The sequence below is a fragment of the Rhinolophus ferrumequinum genome, chromosome 24, assembly GCF_004115265.2.
Source record: "Rhinolophus ferrumequinum isolate MPI-CBG mRhiFer1 chromosome 24, mRhiFer1_v1.p, whole genome shotgun sequence".
Classification (NCBI taxonomy): domain Eukaryota; kingdom Metazoa; phylum Chordata; class Mammalia; order Chiroptera; family Rhinolophidae; genus Rhinolophus; species Rhinolophus ferrumequinum.
In genome coordinates this window covers 8099940-8123705 of record NC_046307.1, presented here as the reverse complement: position 1 = coordinate 8123705, position 23766 = coordinate 8099940, and the positions used below count along the sequence as shown (strand labels likewise).

At 37.0% G+C, this 23766-nt stretch overlaps 1 protein-coding gene across 12 annotated transcripts in view; it reads left to right on the top strand.

Annotated features, from left to right (window-relative positions):
• The window catches only part of RAPGEF6 (Rap guanine nucleotide exchange factor 6), a 180465-nt gene that overhangs the window by 29249 nt on the left and 127450 nt on the right, over positions 1 to 23766 (top strand). The gene's annotated exons all lie outside the window — the stretch shown is intronic.

The following is a 23766-nucleotide window of genomic DNA, read 5'->3' as shown; positions in this document are numbered from 1 at the left end:
GTTAAACTATTTTGTGTAGGATGTGTATTTTCTCTTACATGAAACATTTTGTAAATGTCTTTGCTTGTTGGTAATCGGAAGTAACTTGGCAGGAATCAGCTGATATTTCCTATTTCTGAGGGTGTAATCTTTAAGTTTATACTTAATATCTTACTCCTGTTTGATCTTTAGTTTTATGTGAGATTTGATCTGATTTATCTGATAGTTCTGGATTCATTGCTATTAATGGTTGTAGAGAGTCGACATATCTTAATAGTTAAGAAATTGATTTTTAGAGAAAGGCACAGTAGGTTAGAATCCTGATTTTATCACTTGCTAGTTATATGACGGGACAAATTTTAGTCTCTTGACTGTAAAATGAGAATAATAGTACATACTTAAATGTCTTTATGAGATTTTGACAAGCCATTACTCAAAGCTCTTAACAGAAGTCTGTAAAGGTTGATACTCTAGAGCCATGAGTTCATGTCTGTGTTGTACTACTTCCGGGGCAAATGACTTAATCCCTTTGTGCCCATTTCCCCATGTAAAATGGGAACAATAATAGAACCTATTTCATAGGCTGTTTTGAGGAATAAATGAGTTAATAAATAATAAAGCTCTTGGAATGGTGCCTGTTATAAGTAGTTATTAATTATCACCACCATAATTATAAGGTAAAAGAAGAGACTGGTTGGAAAGATGGTCAGATGAATTATTCTTGGAGAATTTGTTCTGTCAGCAATTCTTAGTATTTTTGCCCCTCAAATTATAATTTAGTGACATAAAAATGTCATTTTTTAGTGTCTTTTTTCCAATATGCTGAGAAGAGATTTAGGTCCTTTAAGTTAAGATTTCTAATTGAGGCTAAATTAATTTAGTTGCAAAACTTAATTTTAAGTATCAAGGTATAATCTACTCGAGAGATGGTCTGGGATGTCTTAGTTTCGATGCCATTGTTAAAGTCATGTCTTGAGTCCTGAAACACTGGCCTTTGGTTAAATGAAATCTGTACTTCTTGACTAGTAGAATAAAACACTGTTGACTGTTTTTACAAACAAAATGCATGGTAGTTCTTGGTTCTGTCGGGAATGGAGTCGTATCAGACTCAGTGTTGGTCTCTGCGGTTAGGTACCCAGCAGTAGCTTTACTGAGCCCCTGCATAGCTCCTTCTGTGCCACTGTGGCCGCTTCATTCATGGGCCCATTGAACAAGCACTGGGTGGTTGGGGAAAGAGTTAGATTGACACTCATAGAGCAGGTCATTTTGTTTACCTGATTATTAAAAGCCTCCTCTCAGTGGATACCCTTTGGACGTTCATGTGGGCATTCACGTGGGACGCAGTTATCTTCAAAATTGTGCCCATTGCAAGAGAAATCCTTCACGTAGGTGCGTACTTCTTTCCAGACATCTTTGTTACCGGTCTTCTAATCCTGTTCCTTCCACCTCCCTGACCATTTGACCAAACTATTAGGAACTGCCCATGAGTCTGTTTAGAATGATCATTTTGGCCATCTCTCAATCCAGACACAATGGACAGCCAGATATGCTGCTTAAAGTTCTGTTCCCTGGGAGGATTTCCTTCCCCACCTTCCTTCAGGGTCCCCTCCGAGTGGAGCTGTCCCCTTTTGGGTGGGACCACATACTGTGCAGACGCATCTGTAAAACAGGCTCAAGCTTTTTCTTCCTCAGTCAGCTGATCGTACGCAACTCCCCAGGTGGGCACAGGCACAGACGGAGGTAGAGGAGGCAGTGCAGTAGGAGCTGGTGTTGCAGGAGTCTGAGCCCCTGCTCAGGCAACTTCTTCTGGACCTGGGTCTCTTCTGTGCCATAGTTATTGGAGAGTAGATGGCTGCTGCTCATGCCCAGCACTTATGGCTGGGTACACAGTTCATGATGCGAAGTTCAGGCTGCACAGTCGCCTGATGCCCCATGGTTAGGCATTCAGCCTCTACAAAGCCCAGTAGCAAGCCAGAAGCAGTTTCTCAAAAGTAGAAAACAGTAAGTCCTCACAACGTCGTCGATAGGTTCTTGGAAACTGACTTTAAGCGAAATGACGTATAACAAAACCAGTTATACTGCAGGCTAATTGATATGAACAAGAGTTAAGTTCCTGTGGCATAATTCTGGTCACAGAAACATCACCAAACTTCTAAATAAAGACCCAGAACACTTCTAATCGTAAATATGGGAGTAAATGTGAGCTATACATACATTTAAGAATAATTAGTAAAAACAAATAAGATCATTATTTTCCAACTTGCTTCTTCCAGTTCAGGTTCGTGGGTGGCCGGAGACTGTCCTACCAGCTCAGGGCGCAAGGCAGGAACCCACCCTGGACAGGACGCCCTTCCATCGTAGGGCACATACCCATTCACTCAGAATGGGACAGTGTAGACATGCTAATTAACCTAATGTGCACATCTTTTGGATGTGGGAGGAAACGAGTACCTGGAAAAAATGCGCGCAGACATGGGAAGAACATGCAAACTCCACACAGTGGTCCCAGCCAGGAATCGTTGTTTTCCCTCCTCATCAACGTTATAACGAAATGATGTTGAATGAAATGACATTATTCGAGGACCTACTATAGTTACTTTTAGAAGAGAGCATAGAAGTCTGCACTGTTATTGTTACGTTAGCGCTTGTGAGAAGCTCTACAGAGCATCCCTGTTTGCTGTGGACACTAAAGTTATGCTGGATATGCTGGACCATAGAGCCCAGTGGTTTGGTGACCTAACTGCATCTTGAACTTGCTGGCAGCCTTGTGGGCAACTCTGCAGATGGGTCAAAGTAGCATACGAATATATGTTACCTCCAATATCCAAAAATACTCCAATATCCAAAAATACCCCAAGTATTGTGCCTGTCTTTTTTGTGGTGATGGTGCCTAATCAACTTGTATTTCACCTTGGAGGGGAATATCCTGTCATGCCCCAAATTATGGAACTCCCAGAAACTTCACTGAGGCAACAGGCCCTTGAATTTTTATGCAAACTAAGCTCTCATTTGCATATATTTTAGTAAAGCATGTAAACTCACCCCCTTATTTTATAATGAAATTTTATACGTAATTTAAACCAGTAATATAAAACAATTTACTGTAAACAAAGGAGATATATGTAAATGTCTTTGTTTTGAAACAAATTTAGCCTTTTTCCAGAATTGAGTTCACTTTAGTTGTCACAGTAAAATCTCACTGTAGCTCAAGAAAGCAAGGACTCCATTATATGTGATTTTTAAAGAAAATTCAATGCATGTACTCATTTATTTATTAGATTGGTGCAAAAGTAATTGTGGTTTTTGCAGTTATTTTTAATCTTTTAAACCTCAGTTACTTTTGCACCAACCTGATGTACAGGATTTGATTGTCATCTCTGTGTAAGGCACAGGCATTAAGACAAAAAAAGACTGATTTACCCTGGATGACATGACTGCTTTGCTTAAAAAGGGCTTAAGTGTTGTGTGACATGGAAAGAAATCTTTCTTGGGGAGGCGGTTTTGGAAATGAATTCTACAGATAAGCAGGATTAGCGAGGCAAAGAAGCAGGGAACAGGCATTTCAGTCAGAAGATGTCAAGCACTGAAGCATTGATTTGCTTAGAACGCGTTTATTGAGCATGTGTCAGGCCCTCTGCTAGTCATTGGGGTGGGGAAAGGTTTTCACCTTTAAGCGGCATTGTCCATTTTCTAAAGACAATTTTTAAAATAGTTTCTTTTGACAAAGTAATAAATTTGTACTATTCAAAAGTGAAAACAGTGTAACAAATTGTACTTTAAGAAGGAGAATGCACACTTTTATTGTCATCCACACCATTCAACCTATTTGCATAGATAGCTAACCATTTTTATTATCAGTTTACATCTTTCTCGTGTTTAATACATATGTGAACACAAACAAATACATATCCTTGTTTTTCCTATTTCTGACCCAAATAGGAACGTTGCTGTTTTTTACTCTATTATTGTGAAATATAGAAAGTGCAGATGACCTAAATGTACACATTCATGAATTACTGTAAATTGAACATTGGCCTAATCACTACCCAGCTCAAGAATTTGAGCATTGTTAGCACCCTAGAGGCAGCCTTCATGTCTTTTTTCATGTCTTTTCTCAAACCAACTCTCATACTTCCTCCAAGAGATCATTTTCCTAAATTTTAATCAGTCTTGAATATTTGTGGAGTTTTAGCCTGAGGATGTGCACACCGAAACATTGTAGTTTGGTTTTGTTTACTTTTGACCTTAATATGAATATAATCATACAGTATTCTTTTGTGCATGGCTTCTTTGGCCCAGCGGTGTGTTTATCAGATTCATCCATGTTGTTGCATGTAGTTATAGTTAATTTATTCTCACTGATTAGTAATTTATTATTTGTGTATTTTAGGGCTATTTCAGTTAAAGTAGCTGTGAACATTCTTGTACGTTTGATCCACATGTATATACATTTCTGTACAGTATACCTAAAAGAATTGTTGGCTCATAGGATGTGCCTATATTTAGCCTTAATTGTTCATTTGCAAGTTGTGGGTGTACCATTTTACACACCCACAAGCAGTGTATGAGAATTCCTGTTTTACTTTCTCACCAACACGTAATATTGTCAGTCTTTTAAAATTTTTCTGATGGCTTAATTTTAGTTATTCTGTTGAGAATATATGTCTCATTATAGTTTTGATTTGCATATTTTTGATTCCTGATGAGTGAGGACATTTGGATAACCTCATTTGTTTCTTAAAGTCTGTTCTCCATTTTTCTGATGCATTGTCTTTTGTTATTGAGGTGTAGAAGTTCTTTGTATATGTTCTGAATCCTTGCTTGGCTATTTTGTTGCAAATATTTTTTCCCAGCTCTATACCTTATATTATTCATTCTCATGAGCACAGGTTCTTAACTTTAGAGCAATTCAATCTTTCCCTTTTTCTTCGCTTAAGAAACATTTCTGTACCTGAGGTCATGCGGATATTTTCCTTTATTATTTTCTAAAACTTTTCTTGTTTTCCTTTCACACTTAGATCTATAGTCTATTAAAATTAATTTTTGAGTATGATACAGTGTTGCATGGTTTTCTATGTGGATTCCTAAATGTCCTTTTCCGACTTTCATTCAGTGCCACCATTTTCATAAATATCTATGTATTCGTGTGCCTCTTGCTGAACTCCTGATCTATTCCATTAGATTTTGTCTATCCCTGCTTGAATACCACACTGTTGTAATTACTGTAGTTTTATAATGTAGGGGGGGGAAATTTTCCTTCTACCTGTCTAGGTTCTTTGGCTGGTCTAATGATCAAATTAACATAAGACAGATTAACAGGAAGAAAACAAATTTAATTACATATGTACAGGGGCCCCACAAAGACAAGGAGAACAAAAGGACAAGTTGGGCAGTTGAAGCTTATATGCTGTCCTGAGCTAAGGAGTGGGATGGGGCCTGAGACTTCAAAGGAGAGAAGAGTACTTCCCACGATGATAAGAAGAGCAGGTGTTTAGTAAGTAGGTGTTCTGTCATACAGATAGGTCATCCACATAAAAAGTTATTTCAAGTAGTAGCTCTTTTTCTGGACAAGGCCCCCTGTCTAAATTCTTTTAGGTGATTGAGGGAGAGGTAAAAGTTTTTCCTGAGTCTGCTGGGTCTTCATTGCCTTCAGCTCAAAATAATCCACATGCTGACATATTTTGGGGAGGCTCATTCTGAACCCCTTCAATAATGTGTCTTGAAATTGAATAGACAAACTTTTGGTGAGAAATTACTAAGCTGTGTTCCATAGTAGTTGTACCATTTTAGATCCCCACCAGCAATGTGTAAGAGTTCATGTCACCAGCATGCAGTGTCTTCAGTCTGTTTAGCTGTTCTAGTTACTGTGAAGTGATTTAAATGTTCCTTTTCCTGCTGAATAATGATATTGAGCACTTTTCCTTGTGCTTACTGGCCATAGCTTCCTCTATATTCTTTTGTGAAGTATCTAAATTTTTTTTTTTGCCTGTTTCAAAGTTGAGTTGTTTGTCTTTATTATTTTGTAGGAATCTTTAATACATTTCTGATGCAAGCTGACAGGTATTGCATGCATTTTATCTCATTATTTGGCTTGCATTTTCATTTTCTTAATTCTGTCTTTTTAAAATAACTTTATTAAGTTATAATTGATGTAAACTCAACTGCACATATTTAAAGTATACAATCCGATAACTTTGGCATGTGTATATTTCCATAAAATGACCACTATAATAAAGATATCGATCACCCGAAAAATGTCCTCATGCCCCTTGGTAAACCTTTCCTCTCACCCTTCTTTGCTTCCTCCCTTGGTCTCCAGCGATCACTGATTTTATTTTTTATTTTTTTTACATTTTCTAGAATTTTACATAAAGGGAAGCACATAATACTCTTTTTTTTTTTTTTTTTTGGTCTGACTTCTCACACTCTAAAATTATTTTGTAGTTTATGTTGTTATGTGTGTCGATAGTTTGTTTCTTTTTATTGCAGTATTCTCTTGTACAGATACACCACTATTTTACCATTCAACTACTGATGGACATTTGGGTGGTTTTCTGTTTTTGCCTAGTGTTACTATGAACACTGTGTGCAGGTCTTTATATGGACATGCTTTCATTTCTCTGGAGTAAATAGGAATAGAATGGCTGGGTTATAAGTTTTCAGTTAGACACATACTTTCATTTAATTTGGGTATATACCTAGGTATTGCTAGGTTATGTAGTAAGTGCATGTTTAACTTTTTAAGAAAGTGCCATGTTATTTTCCAAAGTTGTACCATTTCATAGTCCCAGCAGCAGTGTCTGAGCGTTCCATTTGTTCCACATCATATCCTTACATCTTTTAGTTGCATATACTAATTGGTATGTGGTAGTATATGATTGTGGTTTAATTTTCATTTCCCTAAAGGCTAATGGTGGTAAACATCATTTCATGTGCTTATTTGTTAACTGTATATCTTTTGTATAGGTGTCTCTTTGAATCTTTTGCCCATTTTGGGGAAGGGGTAGTTGTTAATTTCTTATTTTTGAGTTTCAGAAGTTTTTTATGTGTGCTGTATACAGTCTTTTAACAGATGTGTGACTTGTAAGTATTTTCTTCCAGTCTGTGGATTGTGTTTTCCATCTGTTAATTGTTATTTGGAGAGCTGTGAAGAATTTAATTTTGAAGTTCCGTTTATCAGTTTTTTCTTTAATGGACTGTGATTTTGTTGTTGTATGTAAGAAATCTTAACCCAAGGTAACACAGAATTTTTTTCTATAATTCCTTCTGGAAGTTTTATAGTGTCAATATAAAAGCATCCAAACCTGTAGAATATTTCTACAAGGGTATATTAGAGTTTATTTGAGCCAGAAGGCATGCCTGGAAGCAGGATCTCAATAGACTAAGAAAAATGCTTCCCAGAAAACAGTTAGCAGTTTCTTTTATACACTTGGAATTAAAGAGGGAACTAAGGAAGATTACATGAACTGGGAGAAAGCAAGTCAGGGAAATCGCTATGATTGTATTAAAGGGTAGTTAACAAGATTTGAGCCCTTTTGAGGGTGGTTATGCTTCCGAGGGGTCTGAAAAAGAGGCATTTCAAAGGTGTGTTTACCTAGATGCAAAAAACTATAGACAGGGCTATGGTAAAGATAAACCATTTTTATAGGCCTGGGGCTTGAATCCCACCATGACCTTCCCAGGTAGGAATTTATGATCAGATCAACCTGTGAGGTTAATTTTGGTTAGATTTATTACAGAGCCCCTTTTTTGTCCACAATAGTTTTAGATTTTACTACGATTTATTTAGGTCTGTGATCTATATTGAGGTAGTTTTTTTCACATGATATATGGCTCTAATTTCATCTTTTTACCTGTGCATATTCAGTTGTTCTAGCATCTGTTCACAGAACTTTCCTTTCTTTGCATCTTCATTGACATTTACTTGACCATGTATTTGAGAGTCTATTTCCCAATTTTTACTTATTTTCATTGATTTATTTTTCTCTCTGGTGTTAGTACCATATTATCCTGATGACTGAGGCTTTATAGTAAGTCACAAAATAAGGTAGTATGGGTTCTCCAACTTTGCCAAATTGTTTGGTCTGTAGGTTCTTTGCAGTTGCATATGAATTTTGGAATCAGTTTGTTAATTTAAAAAAGCCCATGATTTTGATTGGGAATGCACTGAGTCTGTAGACCAATTTGGGGAGTGTTGACGTCTTAACAGTTGACTCTCTTGAACCGTGAACAACGTGCATCACTCTTTTTATTTAGGTCTTCTTTAATTTCTTTCAGCAATGTTTTGTAGTTTCCAGTGTTGAGGTGTTGTATAAGTTGATCCTATATCTTGCAGCCTTACTAAATTCACATATTAGTTGTAATTGCTGTTTTATCAATTCTTTAGGATTTGTATGCAAATAATCTTGTCATCTGTGAATAGACACTTTTGTTTCCTTTTTTCTCCTAATCTGAATGCCTCTCTTCCCGCACCCCGTCACCCCCTTTCCTGCCTAATTGAACTGGGAAGAATCTACAGTAAAATGCTGAAGAGATGTAGTAAGAGCATTCTTGTTCTCAGTCTAAACCGAGAGTTGGGGATAGGGAAGTGGGAAGCATTCACTTTTCAACAAGTATAATCATAGCTTTAAATTTTTCATAGCTGCCCTTTATCTAGTTGCTTTCCTGGAGTATAATTTACATACCACAAAATGCACCCATCTTAAGTTTACAGTTCAGTAATTTATTTATACATTGGTGCACCACAGTTTTAGAAAACTTCCATTACCTGAAAAAGTGCCCTCAAGCCCTCTTACAGTTAATCTGATCTGTGTTCTGTCTGTATATCTACCATCTACAAATATTTCAAAGTAGTCTTGTTTTTGGCTTCTGTCATTTAGCATGATGTTTCTGAGGTGTATCCATGTTTTAGCAGATAGAAGTTGTAGCGTGCCCTTTTTAAAAAGTTGCTAAATTGTTTTCGTTGTATAAAAACACAGCATTTTGTCTTGCCATTCATGAGAAGGTGAAAATTGTGAAAATTTTTATTAGTTTAGGGGCTTTTATGGATAATGCTCTGTTCAAGATTCACATACAAGTCTTTATGTGGGCCATGTGTTTTCATTTTTTGTATGATAAGTACAGATTTAACTTTTGAGGAAAGGGCCAAATTGTTTCAAAGGTAACTGCATTATTTTACATTCTGACCAGCAGCATCCTCTCCATCACTTGGTATACTGGCTGTCATTTTGATTATTACCATACTGTGTGTATTTAACAGGATCTCAGTGTGATTTTAGTTTGCATTTCGTTAGTGATTAGTGCCCCTGAGGATCTTTTCATGTGCTTATTTTTTGTTGAAATGTGTATTCAAAGCATTTCTCCATTTTTTAATTGTATTGTTGCATGTCTTATTGTCAAGTTGTAAGAATTTGTTTTGGATACAAGTTCTTTACCAGATACATGATTTGCATATGTTTTCTCTTGGTCTATGGCTTGTCTTTTCCTTTTCTTCATATAGTGTCTTTTAAAGGATAAAGATTTTTAATTTTGATGAAATCCAGTTTATAAGGGTTTTTCTTTTCTTTTTTTTTTTTTAGCATTGAGATTTTAGTGTCATACCTAAGAAATTTTTGTTTAACCTAACCTTACAATTATTTTCTCTTATGATTTTTCCCTAGAGGTTTTTCAGATTTATCTGTTACATTCTGGCCTATGTCTATTGTTACTTAATTTTTGTTGTTTTGTTTTTGAGTTTGTTTGTTTTTGTTTTTTGCTTTTTTTTTTTTGCGTAAGGATATCCAATTGACCCAGAGCTATCTGATGAAAAGGTATTGAATTGCCTTGGTACCTTTGTTGAAAATCAGGTGACTATATTTGTGATGTTTGCTTGTTTGTTTATTCTAAGCTTGTTTTCTGTTCTACTTAACGATTTATTCTGTTCCACTTAACGATTTTTCTATCTTGGTACCAATACTGCTGTCTTGGTTTTGTGACTTTGTAAGTTTTCAAATTGGTATTATAAGTCTTACAACTTTGTTCATTTTTAGAATGGTTTTATGTATTTTGTATTTCCATATAAATTTAAGGGTCTGCTCATCAGTTTATGCAATAAAGCATGTTGGGATTTTCATAGCAAATGATGTATTATTTATTTCAAAATAGACTTTATTTTTTAGAGTAATTTTAGATTTACAGCAAAATGGAATGGAAGATATAGAGATTTTGCATATACTCCTTCCCTTACTCATGCATAGCATCCACCATTATCAACTTCCTCCTGAGAGTGGTACATTTGTTCCAGTTGATGAACCTGATTGTAAATAACGTCATTATTACGTAAACTACAGAGTTTATTGTGGTTCATTCTTGGTGTTGTACATTCTGTGGTTTGGACAAATATATAATGCCATGTATCCACCATACAGAGTGGTTCTTCGGCCCTAAAATTTCTAAGTTCTACCTGTTAATTCTTCGCTTTCCCCAACTCCTGACAACCACTATTTTTTGTATTGTCTTCATAGATTTGCTTTTCCAGAATGTCATACAGTTGAACTCATACAGTATATAGCCTTTTTGGGTTGGGTTCTTTCACTTATAAATAGGCATGTAAGTTTTTTTCATATCTTTGCGTGGCTTAATAGCACATTTCTTTTAGCACTGAATAATCTATTATCTGAATATATCACAATTTATTCTTTCACACGCTGAAGGATATTTGATTGCTTCCAGGTTTTTGCAGTTATGAATACAGTTGCTATAAATGTTCATGTGCAAGTTTTATGTGGATATAAGCTTTCAACTCCTTTAAGTAAATACCAAGAAACATGATTACTGGATCATATGGTGAGAGTATTTTTAGCCTGTCAGATACTGCCAAGCTGTCTTCCAAAGTGGCTGTACCATTTTATGTTCCTGTAAGCATTGAATAAGAGTTCCTGTTGCTCCACATCCATGCCAGCATTTGGTGTTCAGTGTTCTGGATTTGGCCATTCTAATAGGCTGTAGTGGTAGCTCATTGTTGCTTTAATTTGTGTTTTCCTGGTGACATATGACGTGGAGTGTCTTTTTATGTGCTTGCTTGCCATCCATATCTCTTCTTGGTGCGGGGTCTGTTTGGCCCGTTTTAAAATCTTAAAATCATATTATTGAGTTGGAAGAGTTCTTTGTATATTTTGGATAACAATCCTTTATCAGATATATCTTTTGCAAATATTTTTTCCAAGTCTTGGGCTTGTCTTCTCATTCTCTTGACTTTGTCTTTCTTAGAGCCGAAGTTTTTAATTTTAATGAAGTTCAGCTTTTCAGTTACTACTTTTATGTATGGTGTCTTTGGTGTTGTAGCTAAAAAATCATTGCCATGCCCAGAGTCATCTAGGTTTTCTCCTGTGTTATCTTCTAGGGGTTTTATAGTTTTTCACTTTACACTTAGGTTTGTGATCCATTTTGAGTTAATTTTTGAGAAGGGTGTAATCATTTTTTTGCATGTGGATGTCCAGTTGTCCAGAACCATTTATTGAAAAGGCAATTGCTCATTGTGCTGCTTTTACTCCCTTGTCAAAGATCAGTTGACTATATTTGGGGGTCTACTTCTGGGCTCTCTATTCTGTTTCACTGATTTGCTTATTCTTTTACCAGTGCCACACTGTCTTGATTATTGTAGCTTTATGGTACGTTTGAAGTTGGATAGTGTCAGTCCTCTAACTTTGTTCTCCTTCAGTGTTGTGTTGGCTATTCTGGGCCTTTTTTCTCTCTATAGAAACTTTTGAATAAGTTTTTCAGTATTCACAAAATAACTTTCTGGGTTTTGGTTGGGATTGCATTTAGTCTATAAATCGTTGGGAAGAACTGACATCTTGACAGCACTGACTCTTCCTATCCATGAACATGGACTATCTCTTCATTCAATTTTGCTTTGATTTTTTTCATCAAAGTTTTGTAATTTTCTTCATATAGATCTTGTACATATTTTGTTAGATTTGTACCTTAGTATTTCATTTTTTGATGATAATGTAAATGGCATTATATTTTAAATATCAAATTCCACTTGTTCGTTGCTGGCGTATAGGTAAGCAGTAAACTTTTGTATGTTAACCTTGTATCCTGCAATGTTGCTATAATTGCTTATTAGGTCCAGGAGTCTTTTTGGTCAGTTCCGCAAATTTCCTACATACTAGATGGTCATGTCACCTGCGAACAAGGACAGTTATATGTCTTCTTTCTCGATTTGTATTCCTTCCCTTCCATTTCCACTTCCCCTCTCCTGTATTATTAGGGAAGACTTCCAGAATGATCTTGAAAAGCACTGGTTGAGAGGAGACATCTTTGCATAGTATCTGATCTTAGTGGTAAAGCATTGAGTTTCTCACCAGTTACTTTGATATTAGCTGTTGTGTTTTTTTGTAGATAGTCTTTATCAAGTTGAGGAAGTTCCCATTTCTTGTTTACTGAGAGTTTTTATTACAAATGGGTGTTGTATTTTGTCAAATACTTTGTCTGCATCTATTGATATGATGTGATGGATTACATTAATTGATTTTTTAAATGTTGAACCAGCCTTGTACCTGGGTTAAATCCTACTTGGTGTTGTTGTATGATACCCTCCCCCTCCCCCGCCCCCCCCCCCTCCCGTTTTTAAGCCATTGTCTCTCAGTCTAATAGGGTATAGCTTTCTGGCCTGTGCTAGTATTATGAGCCTTGCCCTCCACCTGGCTGAGGCAGTCGGTCACCGGTCGGCAGCACACAGCAGCTCAGGGCAGCTCTCCGTCGGCTGCCAGCCAGCACAGCCACCGGCTGCTCACGGTAGCACATGGCAGCCCAGCTCCAGGGAGAGCTGTTGTTCACAGTCTTAGCTGTAGAGGGCGCAGTTCACTGGCCCACGTGGGAATGGAACTGGCGGCCTTCCGCGTTAGGAGCACGTGGCTCCAACCGCCTGAGCCACCCGGCTGCCCGTATAATTCTTTATAATTGTTTTTCTTCTTCTTTTTTTTTTTTTTTTGTATAATTCTTTTTATACATCCCTGCCATATCTGAGTCTGGTTATGCTTGCTCTGTCTCTTCCAGTTGTGTTTTTTACGTTTTAGCATGCCTTGTAATTTTTTTTCTTGATAGCCAGGCATGATGTTCTGGGTAAAGGAAATTGCTGTAAAATAGACCTTTAGTAATGTGCCAGTAAGGTGGGGGAGGGGAAGCATTTTATAGTGATTAGATATCAGTCTTAGTGAGCCTTTGCCTCTAACTGTGAAACTTCACATGTGCGTCTCAGGTTTTTTCCTCCCTTTAGATGTGACAGGATTGCTAGCGTGGGCTGCAGTTAGATATTTCCCTTTCTCCTTATGGAAGGCTGGAGCTGACTTAAGTTTGGTATTTCCCTTTCTGCAGGTGTATTAGGCGCTGATAAAATAGAATAGTTTCTCCTAAGGGCAGACCTTGTTGTGGCATATTTCAAAACCTTTTTTCCCTCCCCTTGATGAGAGCACAAGGGGCTTTTTCTGTTATTGCCCGTGAGAACCTGGTAGAGATCCGTGATGTAAAACTCAACTGTGGAGGCCCCTTCATAATGACTGCGTCTCCCTGGAGTTTTAACTGTCAGAGTTGCCTTCTCTGAACTTCCAGCATTTCATCAATTACATTTTGATTTTCTCTGTCCTGGCACCAGTCTCCTTAGAGATTGCTGCTCTAAATTGTGATTCTCTGTATTCATCTGTCATTCTCCAATTTAGGGCAGAATTTTGCTGTTATTATTTCACTTCCCTTACAAGTGTAAGGAAAGTTGTTGATTTTTTAGTTTGTTCAGCTTTTTACTTGTTCTTAGGACAGAGTGCAATTTCCAGTATTGTTACATGCCAGACGAGAAACTGGATGTGTAGAAATATTTAGAATCTATAGATTAATTTGGGGAGACTTGTAGTCTTTACAATACTGCACCTTCCAGTCTATGAACAGGGACTGTTTCTACATGTAGTTACATCTTAATTTCTCTCAGTAATTTTAAATTTTTCAGTGCATAATTCTTACACTTTTCTTAAATTATTCCCAAATTTTTTTCCTTTTGACACTGTTCTGAATAGCATAGTTTTCTTAATTTTGTTTTTTGTTTTATTCATTGCTAGAATAGAGAAATACCGTTAATTCTTACATATTGCTCTTATATCCTATGACTTTGGTATACTCTGTAAGTTCTAGTAGTTAAGTTTGTTGGTTCTTAGAGTTTTCTACATACAGAAGCAGTTGTCTTTGGTAAAGCCTGCTTTATTTCTTCCTTCCCATCTGTATGCCTTTTCTTGCCTTGTTACACTGGTTAGAATCTGCAGTACAGTGTTAATTGGAAGTAGTGAGAGTGACAGCCTTGTCTTACTCTCCATGTATATTGTTCTCTCTAGCTCAACCATTAAGAATATAACAAACAAAAAACAACCACATGTAAAAATCATCAAAGGACTTAAAATAGCACAATGAAAATATTTGTCTAACAGAAATGATGGCAGTAAAGGAAGAACAGAGGAACAAAAAAGATGATGTATTTACAGAATAGGAAAATGGGAGAAATCTAAACACATCCGTAATTTCATTACATGTACATTCAGTCAATTCAAAAGGCAGAGATTATCAGATTCTGTGACAACCTAAGATCCAGTTATATGCTATCTGCAGGAAATATTTTAGCTTTAAACACAAATATGTTCAAAGTAAAAGGATGGAAGAGGATATACTTGGCAAATTATATTCATAAGAAAACTGGAGTTGGTCATATCAATATCAGTCAAAATAGAGAGTAAAACTGGAAATACTACTAAAGATTAAGAGCAAAATTTCATAGTGCTAAAAATATCAATGCATTGGGAGCACATGACAGTTTCACTGTATATACATTTAATAATAGAACCCTAAAACGAGAAGTAAAAATTGACATTTGAAAGGATCAGTAGAAATTCAGTTGGATATTTCAAAATTCTACTCTTAATAATCGATAGAACCACTTGACTGAAAGAAAGGATAAAGCTTGCAAAGTACTGTCAATCACTTTGATGTGATACTTTTTTTTAGACTTACTGATCATTCTCCAGAACAGAGCATATTCTAGGCCAAAAAACAAGTCTCAATAAATTTAAAAGGATTGAAATCAAAGTTTATCCTTTGAGGAAGTATTTGGAATTATAGATCAATACCAGAACGAAATATGGGAATTTAAACAACACATTTGAAAGTGACCCATAGATCAAGGAAGAGTTGACAGCAGAAATTATAAAATGTTTTGAAATGAATGAAAATGAACACATATCAAAATTTATGGGATTCAGCTAAAGTATCTTATAAGGAAATTTATGAGAAAAGATAATGGTCTTGATTCAGTCATCTTAAGTTTCCGTCTTAAGAATAAGAATAACGTAGTAAACTCAAAGCAAATAGAAGTAAAGTTTGAGTGGAAATCAGTGAAATAAAAACCAGAAAAACAATAGATAAAAAAATCAGTGAAATGAAAAGTTGGTTCTTTGAAAGATCAACAAAATTGGTAAACTTGAAGACGGACCATTTGAAAAAGAGGAGACACAAATTACCAAAATCAAAGCATGAAAGAAGGGATATTCCTATCCTACCGGAATTAAAAGTATAGTTGACCCTTGAACAATGTGGGTTAGTTGACCCCTGTGCAGTTGAAAATCCACATACAACTTTTGACTCCCCAATAAGTAATAGCCTAGTGTTTAACTGGAAGCCTTATTGATAAGATGAACAGTTGTTTAACACATGTTTGTATGTTATATGTATTACATGCTGTATTCTTACAATAAAGTAAGCTAGAGAAAAGAACATGTTATAAAGAAAATCATTAGAAAGAGAAAATACATTGACAGTATTTCTTGAAACAAATCCAGGGATACGAGGTCTGACAATTAAGTCCGCAAACTCATCCTAGAAAAAGTGCTACATACGTCATTGCTGAATATCACTATGGTCACCTTTGAAGTACTCCCCTTGTGAAGCTGTGCACCGATGCCAGCACCTAGTCCACCCTTCAAAGCAATTTTGGAACTCTTTCTGGAATGGCCATCAGAGCTGTCGTCGTATTACCCTGGATGTCCTGAATGTCATCAAAATGTTTTCCTTTCAGTATTTCCTTTATCTTCGGATAAAGAAAGTCCTTGGGGGCCAGAACAGGTGGGTAGGGTGGATGTTCCAATACAGTTATTTGTTTACTGGCTGAAAACTCCTTCCCTCAGAGACAGTGTCGTGTGAGCTGGTGCATTGTCGTGATGCAAGAGCTGTTTCGGAGTCATTTTTGCACACACTTTTATCGTGCCAAGATTTTTAGTTAAGATTTTCCTAACTGTTTCTCTATTGATGTTTACTTGGTCTGCAGTGCTTCTCACAGTCAGCTGATTATTTTGAGACACAATTCAATGATTTTTTGCAATGTTTTCGTCAGTTCTGCTCGTTACTGGCTGCCCTGCCTGTCTTCATTAGTGACATATTCTCTCTCTTCATAAGAACATGTAATCCATTTGTACACCGCCATTTTCTTCATGGCATTATCCCCATAAACTTGGACTAACATGTCCCTCATCTCACTTGCACTCTTGCCAAGTTTAACAAGAAATGTGTGTTTGTTGCTCTAATTCAAGCTCAGACATTCTTCAGACTGCACACAAAAAAACACAATAACAATAATGAACGCCACTCAGGAAGACACCGCCACACATCAAAATGAACACAGCTGTGAGACACCGATACACCAAGGTTATGAATCCTTACCGAGCTGTTTGTACAGTGCTACTAATGTGAACACGCGGTGGCAGATTCACGAACTTGTCAGACCTCGTAATTAGACCTGTGCAGTTAAACCTGTGTTGTTCAAGGGTCAGCTGTATTATTAAAGAATTTTGTGAGCCAGTTTTTATCAACATTGGGTAAATTTTACAAAGACATAACTTACTATAAATAGACTCAAAAAGAAATGGATACTTTATTCTTATAAAAACTAAAGAAATTAAGTATATTCCCACAAAAAAAAGCCTAGGCCCAGATGGCTTTACTACTAAGTGTTTTCAAATACTTAAGGAAGCATTATTACATATCTTGTGCAAACTCTTTTGGAAAATAGGGGAAAAAGGAACACTTTTAACCTATTTTATGAGTCCAGCATTACCCTGATACCAAGGCCAGACAAAGACATCACAAGGCAAGAAAACTTACAAATTATCTCTCATGAACATACAAGTGGAAACCATTAACAAAATAACAGCCAACCAAATCCAGCATTTATGACTTAACATCCATAAATCAATAATACAATATACTCTGCTAGTAAAATAATGGACAAAAACCACATGATCTTTTCAGTAAACACAGAAAAATCACTTGACAAATTTTAAAACCCTTTCGTGGTGAAATCTGACCATACTACACATATAGAAGGAAACTTCCTAACCCTGATCTAGGGCATGTACAAAAGTTCTGATGCTGTGAGAATTTTATAATTTCCATTTTTTCATTTATATCTCATCCATTTCTAATTATTGTTTATGGTGGTATATTAAGGTCTTTTCTGTATTGATATCTGGTTGTTTCATCATCATTTATAAAAAATACTGTCTTTTCCCCCACTGAATTCCCTTGACACTTTTGTCAAAAATTAATTGAACATATATGTATGGGTATGATTTTGCTCTCCCTATCCTGTGTCATTGATCTATGCGAGGTGTGATTAAAACAATAAGGTGAATGTTTAAATTAAAAAAATATATATTACAGTAAAAGACACATTACCATTAATCCCCCTCAAAATACTCACTTTGGACACACTTATCCCATTGTTCTTGCCACTTTCTGAAGCAGTTCTGGAAGTCTTCTTTTGTGAGTGTTTTTAGTTGCGCTGTCATGGCTCCCTCGATGTCCTGAATTGATTCGAAACAGTTTCCTTTCTTGGTCATTTTGACTTTGGGGAAGAGCCAGAAATCACATGGTGCCAGATCTGGTTAATAAGATCAGTGAGGACACACTGTAATGTTTTTTTATTGGACAGAAATTGCCGTATACCAGAAGCGATATGTGACATGGAGCCTTTCTGTTGTGATCACAATATACAGTGGCTGCCGTTGCCGAGTGCCATCCAACGGAAAGGCGGGGATCTTCAATACGGGAAGCTGTGCATTGGACGTTAGTAACAGTATGTGACATGTTTCAACTTGTTCGGTGCAGTCAGTTGGATGTGAGCTACAGTTGAGAGAAGGTGTGTTTTAAAGTGTGCTGTAAATTATCTTCCATCATGACAACTCTCCATGTCACACATCGCTTCTGGTATACTGCAATTTCTGTCCAATAAAAACATTACAGTGTGTCCTCATCGACCTTTTCACCGGATCTGGCACCATGTGACTTCTGGCTCTTGTCCGAAGTCAAAATGATTCAGTATATCGAGGCAGCCACAACAGCACAACTAAAGACACTCACAAAAGAGGGCTTCCAGAACTGCTTCAGAAAGTGGCAAGAACTATGGGATAAGTGTGTTAGAAACAAGGGGTAGTATTTTGAGGGGGATTGATAGCAATAATGTCTTTTACTGTGATAATTTTTTTGTTTAAACATTTACTGTGTTGTTTGATCACACCTTGTAAGTTGATTTGATTCTGTTCCACCTTGAGAATTCTAGCTTTTCAGTGTCTTGAAATCTGATAATACAAATACTCCAGCTTTGCTTTTGTTTTCCAGAATTGTTTTAGCTATCTTAGGTTCTTTACAATTTCATGTAAATTTTAGAATTACGTCATTTCCCTAAGGCAACTGATTGCATTGAAAGTGTATAACAGTTAAATCCATAAACAGGATATATCGCATTTTATTTGGGTCATCTTTAGTTTCGCTTGGCAATGTTTTGTAGTTTTTTAGTTTGTAGTTTTATAGGCATCGTATAAATATTTTGATAAATTTATCTCAAGTATTCTGTGTTTTTATTCTATTTTTAGTGAAACTAAAAGGTTTTTCTGATAGTGTGTTGCTAATATACAATAAAACAATTGATTTTTAGACATTGAACTTGTATCCTTAATCTTGCTAATAAATTCACTTATTTCTGGTGGCTTTTTAAAAAATAGAACTCATAGGATTTAGCTAATACAGTCATGTCATCTACAGTGGAAGCACTTAGTCTGCATTTCTTGTATAAACTATTATTCCAAGAACTCAAACAGTTGATGAGGGAGTGTGTTTCTTTATATTAGTACTTTAGCTGATAAATTCAGTAGATGATAGAATTGTAAAATGCCTATTTTATTATCCCTAATAATGCTTTAGATCTAGGCACTGATCTAAATGGATGCTAAGACTAATAAATAATTGGAAATCTTGTACTGAGTATGTCAAGTTGACACTGTCTGAAGCTACTCACCATTTTTAACAATACTGAAAAATGAGACAACCAGACATTATGTGTCTGCAAATATGATGTGATAGAACATTGCACTAGGTCCTATTTTACACCTTCTGTTTCTCTCTTCATCCTGGTCATATTTATTGCTGCTTTCATGCACATATGGAACATACTTAGAAATAGCTGTTTTAATGTTCTTGTCTATCGATACCCTCACTGATGACAGTCCTGGGTTTGTTTTTATGGATTGGTTTTTCTTGGTTATGGATCATATATCCTGTTTTTTTATTTCATTTTTTAAGGTTTTTATTAAAATATAGCTTACATACAATATTATATTAGTTTCAGGTATACACAATAATTAATTTAACATTTATATACCTAAAGAAGTGATCATCATAAATCCAGCAACCAACTGACACAGTACCACGCTATCACAGTATTATTGACTATATTCCCTGTGTTTCCTGGAAAATAAGACTTAGCTGGACCATCTGCTCTAATGTGTCTTTTGGAGCAAAAATTAATGTAAGACCCGGTGTTATATAAGATCCGGTGTTGTTATGTTATGCTATGTTATACCCGGTCTTAAGTAAGACCGGGTCTTATATTAATTTTTGCTCCAAAAGACTCATTAGAACTGATGGTCCGGGTAGGTCTTATTTTCGGGGAAACACAGTACTTCCCCATGATTATTTGTTTTATACCTGGAAATTTGAACCTCTTATTCCCCTTCACCTTTTTCCCCCTTTTAAAAATTTTTCAATTTCAGTTGACATTCAGTATTTATATTAATTTCAGGTATACAGCATAGTGGTTAGACATTTATATAATTTGTGATACCCCTGACTAGTCTAGTACCCACCTAGCACTATACATAGTTATTACCATATTATTGACTATATTCCCTGTGCTTTACTTTACATCCCCATGACTGTTTTGTAACTATTAATTTGTACTTCTTAATGCCTTTACATTTTTCACCCTGTTCCCAACTTCCCTCCTAGCTATCACCTCAATAAATCTAGTACCCATCTGACACCATACATAGTTATTACAATATTCTTGACTAAATTCCTTATGCTATACCCTACATCCCCATGGCTACTTTGTAACAACCAATTTGTTGTTGGTTTTTTCATCCATTCCCTTTTTTTCATCCACTCCCACCCCTGCTCCCGTCTGGCAACCACCAAAATGTACTCTGTATCTAAGTTTATTTCTGTTTTGTTGTTGTTGTTGTTGTTGTTGTTTATTTTGTTCTTTAGATTCCACATATGAGTGAAATCATATTGCATGTGTCTTTTGCTGTCTGACGTACTTCACTTAGCACAATACCCTCCAGGTCTATCCATGCTGCTGCAGATCACAAGAACCTTTCCTAGCCGAGCAATATTCCATTGTATATATGTACCACCTACTCTTCACTCATCCATCAATTCACACCCAGGCTGCCTCCATATCTTGGTCATTGTAAACAATGCTGCAATGAACGTATGGATGCACCTGTCCCCTCGAAGTAGGGTTTTGGGTTTCTTCATATAATTACCCAGAAGTGGGATTACTGGGTCCTTCTTGGTCACTTGTTATAGCCTTTGTTTTAAAGTCTGTTTTGTCTGGTATAAGTATTGCTACCACAGGTTTTTTGTTTGTTTGTTTCCATTTTCATGAAATATGTTTTCACTGTCCCTTTGCTTTCAGTCTGTGTGTGTCTTTTGATCTGAAGTGAGTCTCTTGTTTATTTCTTCTTCTGGAGCTTTGCTCTGTTCTTTTATTTGGGAAATGTTATTTTGGCTGCCTACCTGTGTTTGTTTTTATGTAGGTCTGGTATGCCTCCTGGTCCTTGTAGAGTGGCCTTATGTAGCAGGTGTCCTGTGGGACCCAGTGGTGCAGTCTCCCTGGTCACCAGAGCTGGGCGCTCTAGTTGTGTCCCTTGTGTGGATTGTATGTTCCCTCCTATTGTTGTTGAGACCTGATTCCTGTTTGTACATCATTTTGGGGTTGGAGGGGGGGTTGACCCTCAGGGTGATTGGTCGTGAGGACTGACCATGACTACAGTGGAAGAGCTGTTGTTTAAGGGCTGACCTACAGAGCAGGGTTTGCTTTAGCGGGGCTCTGGTACCTGCCCTTTGGGTGTGTTGGTCCTTGTAGGTGGCTGGGTGGTGCTGCAGCCCAGTCTGAAGCTGTCCACTGGGCCTGTCAGGCCTGGGGCCTCCTGGGAGGAGACCCACTGCAGGCCAAGTACAGCCGCAGTGTGTGCCCTGCCCGAAGTCACCTGGCCTGAGCAACAAAGCAATCCAGAGATGGCCACCGCCTGCACTAGGCTTGGAGGTGCCTTGTGAGACTAAGCCGTGAGCCAAGGCCAGCTTTTGCTAATTCTGGGCTTAGGGCTGCTCAGCCAGAGGTTCAGGGCATGCTGAAGCTAGATGCTGCTTGTCTAGTTTTGTGAACCTTTGAGAGATTTTGGGAATGTCCACAGCATGAGCCAAGGCAGGCTGGCTACTTACATGGACAAACCACTGGAAGCAACTTGGGTGTGCCTGAAAGTTGAGTGGGGAGGGGTCTCAGGCAATCACTAGGGTGGGACAGATGAAAGGTGGACTCGGGTATGGTGTCTACCTGCATTTGCACTAGGGCCGGGGGAGAGCTCAACAAAGAAACAGTGGCTTCCTCTTGCTCCTCCATCTGGGAGAAAGCTGCCCCTCAGACTGAAGCTAGACAACTCAGTTCCTCCCCGTATGTCCCTGGGATCTTTTGAGCTGCTACCGCAGCTCTGGAGCTCAGAGCAAGTGAGTCCATCAGCGAATGAGTCTGTGCACAGGCCCTTTAGGAACACCTGGGAATGTGGCTGTGGTACATCTCACTCATCCACAACCTCTGTTGGTTTTCACAGCCAGAAATTATGGGGACTTCTCTCCCTGGCACTGAAACTCTGGGTTGGGGAGAGCCTGAGACTCCTCACTTCTCCGAGGGGAGTCCTCCGCAGCTGAAATATCCCTTCTGATTTTGAATGGTCACATGTGGGTGTGGGACCAGCCCATTCCATTTTCTCTGTTCCTCCTACCAGTCTCAAGGTGGCTTCTGTAAGTATGTAGTTGTCTGGCTTTGGTTCAGCTAGACCTCAGGCGATTCTCAGTAATGGTTGTTCTGTGGTTTAGTTGTAATCGATATGGTCCTGAGAGGAGGTGAGCACAGAATTTACCCACTCGGCCATCTTGACTGGAAATTCTTTTCTTTCGATGCCTATTTTTTGTTTTGTTTTACTGGATGTTGGACATTACGAGTTTTATCTTGCTGGGTTCAAGCTTTTGTATTTTAGGTTAGTATTGGGCTTTCTTCTGACATGCAGTTTAGCTAATTGGAATCCATTTGATCATTTTGAGTGTTATCTTTTATATTTATTTGAGGAAGTCCAGCACTTGTTTAGTGTAGTGTACCAATTTATCCCATTACTAAGGAACACATTTCTGAGGATCCTACCCAGTGCTCCATGTATTATGTAATCGTTGCATTCTGATTTGTTCTCATATATTCATAGGACTCACACAGAGACACAAAGGAACCTTTCTGAAAATCACCACAGCACATACGCATACTCACACATGCACTCTCATGCATGTTCTTGTTCTCTCCGTCTCACTTCCTTTTGCTATCTCTTGTCTCTTCAATTCAGTGAAATTTCTAGGCTCTGTTAGGCTTCTCCTTTGCATTGTGGCCTAGGGATTGCTGGTAGGTAATAAAATGGGAGATTGCAAGGGTCATCTTAGTTTTTTGTACCTTCTCTTAGAGATCATTATAGCCTTGTCCTGCCTGTTTTCGAGTGTCTTGAAGTTTGTTTTACATATTTTGTCTGATTTTCTATTTTTTCAGGTGGGAGAGTAAACCTGTTATTCCATCTTGTATTAAAGCAAACTTTTATGAATTTGCTTTTGTTTTATGTATTAGGTGTTACAAGATTTTGAGGAAATACAAAAATTACAGTTCTGCTTAAGGAAAAAGTGATTTTTTTTTGGTTATGTTCAAAGTAATTTGGATTTTAATTAGAATTTTGTTATTAAACTAATATTTGTATATAACCTTATACTTTAGAGAACTGACATTTTTATGAGCTTCTTTGGTAAAGGACATGCTATGTCACCTCTCTTGTTCAAGCCGTTTCCAGTCCATCAATAAAATTACATAGTTTTTTTATAAATGACTTCTGTATTTCTTTATTAAATTTATTTTTTGATATCTTATATATTTTTGCATTATTAGTGGAGGTTTTTTTAATCTGGTTATTTTTGGAATAAATTCTGTTTACATATTATATAATTGGTCATGGTACTTAATTTTCATTTACGTAACATTTTAGATTGCTTTTATAATTTCTTTTAAGTGTGCTCTGCCTATTCAGTATGTTAACCTTTTGCTTCATAATTAGCAAGTGTTTTATTACCCCC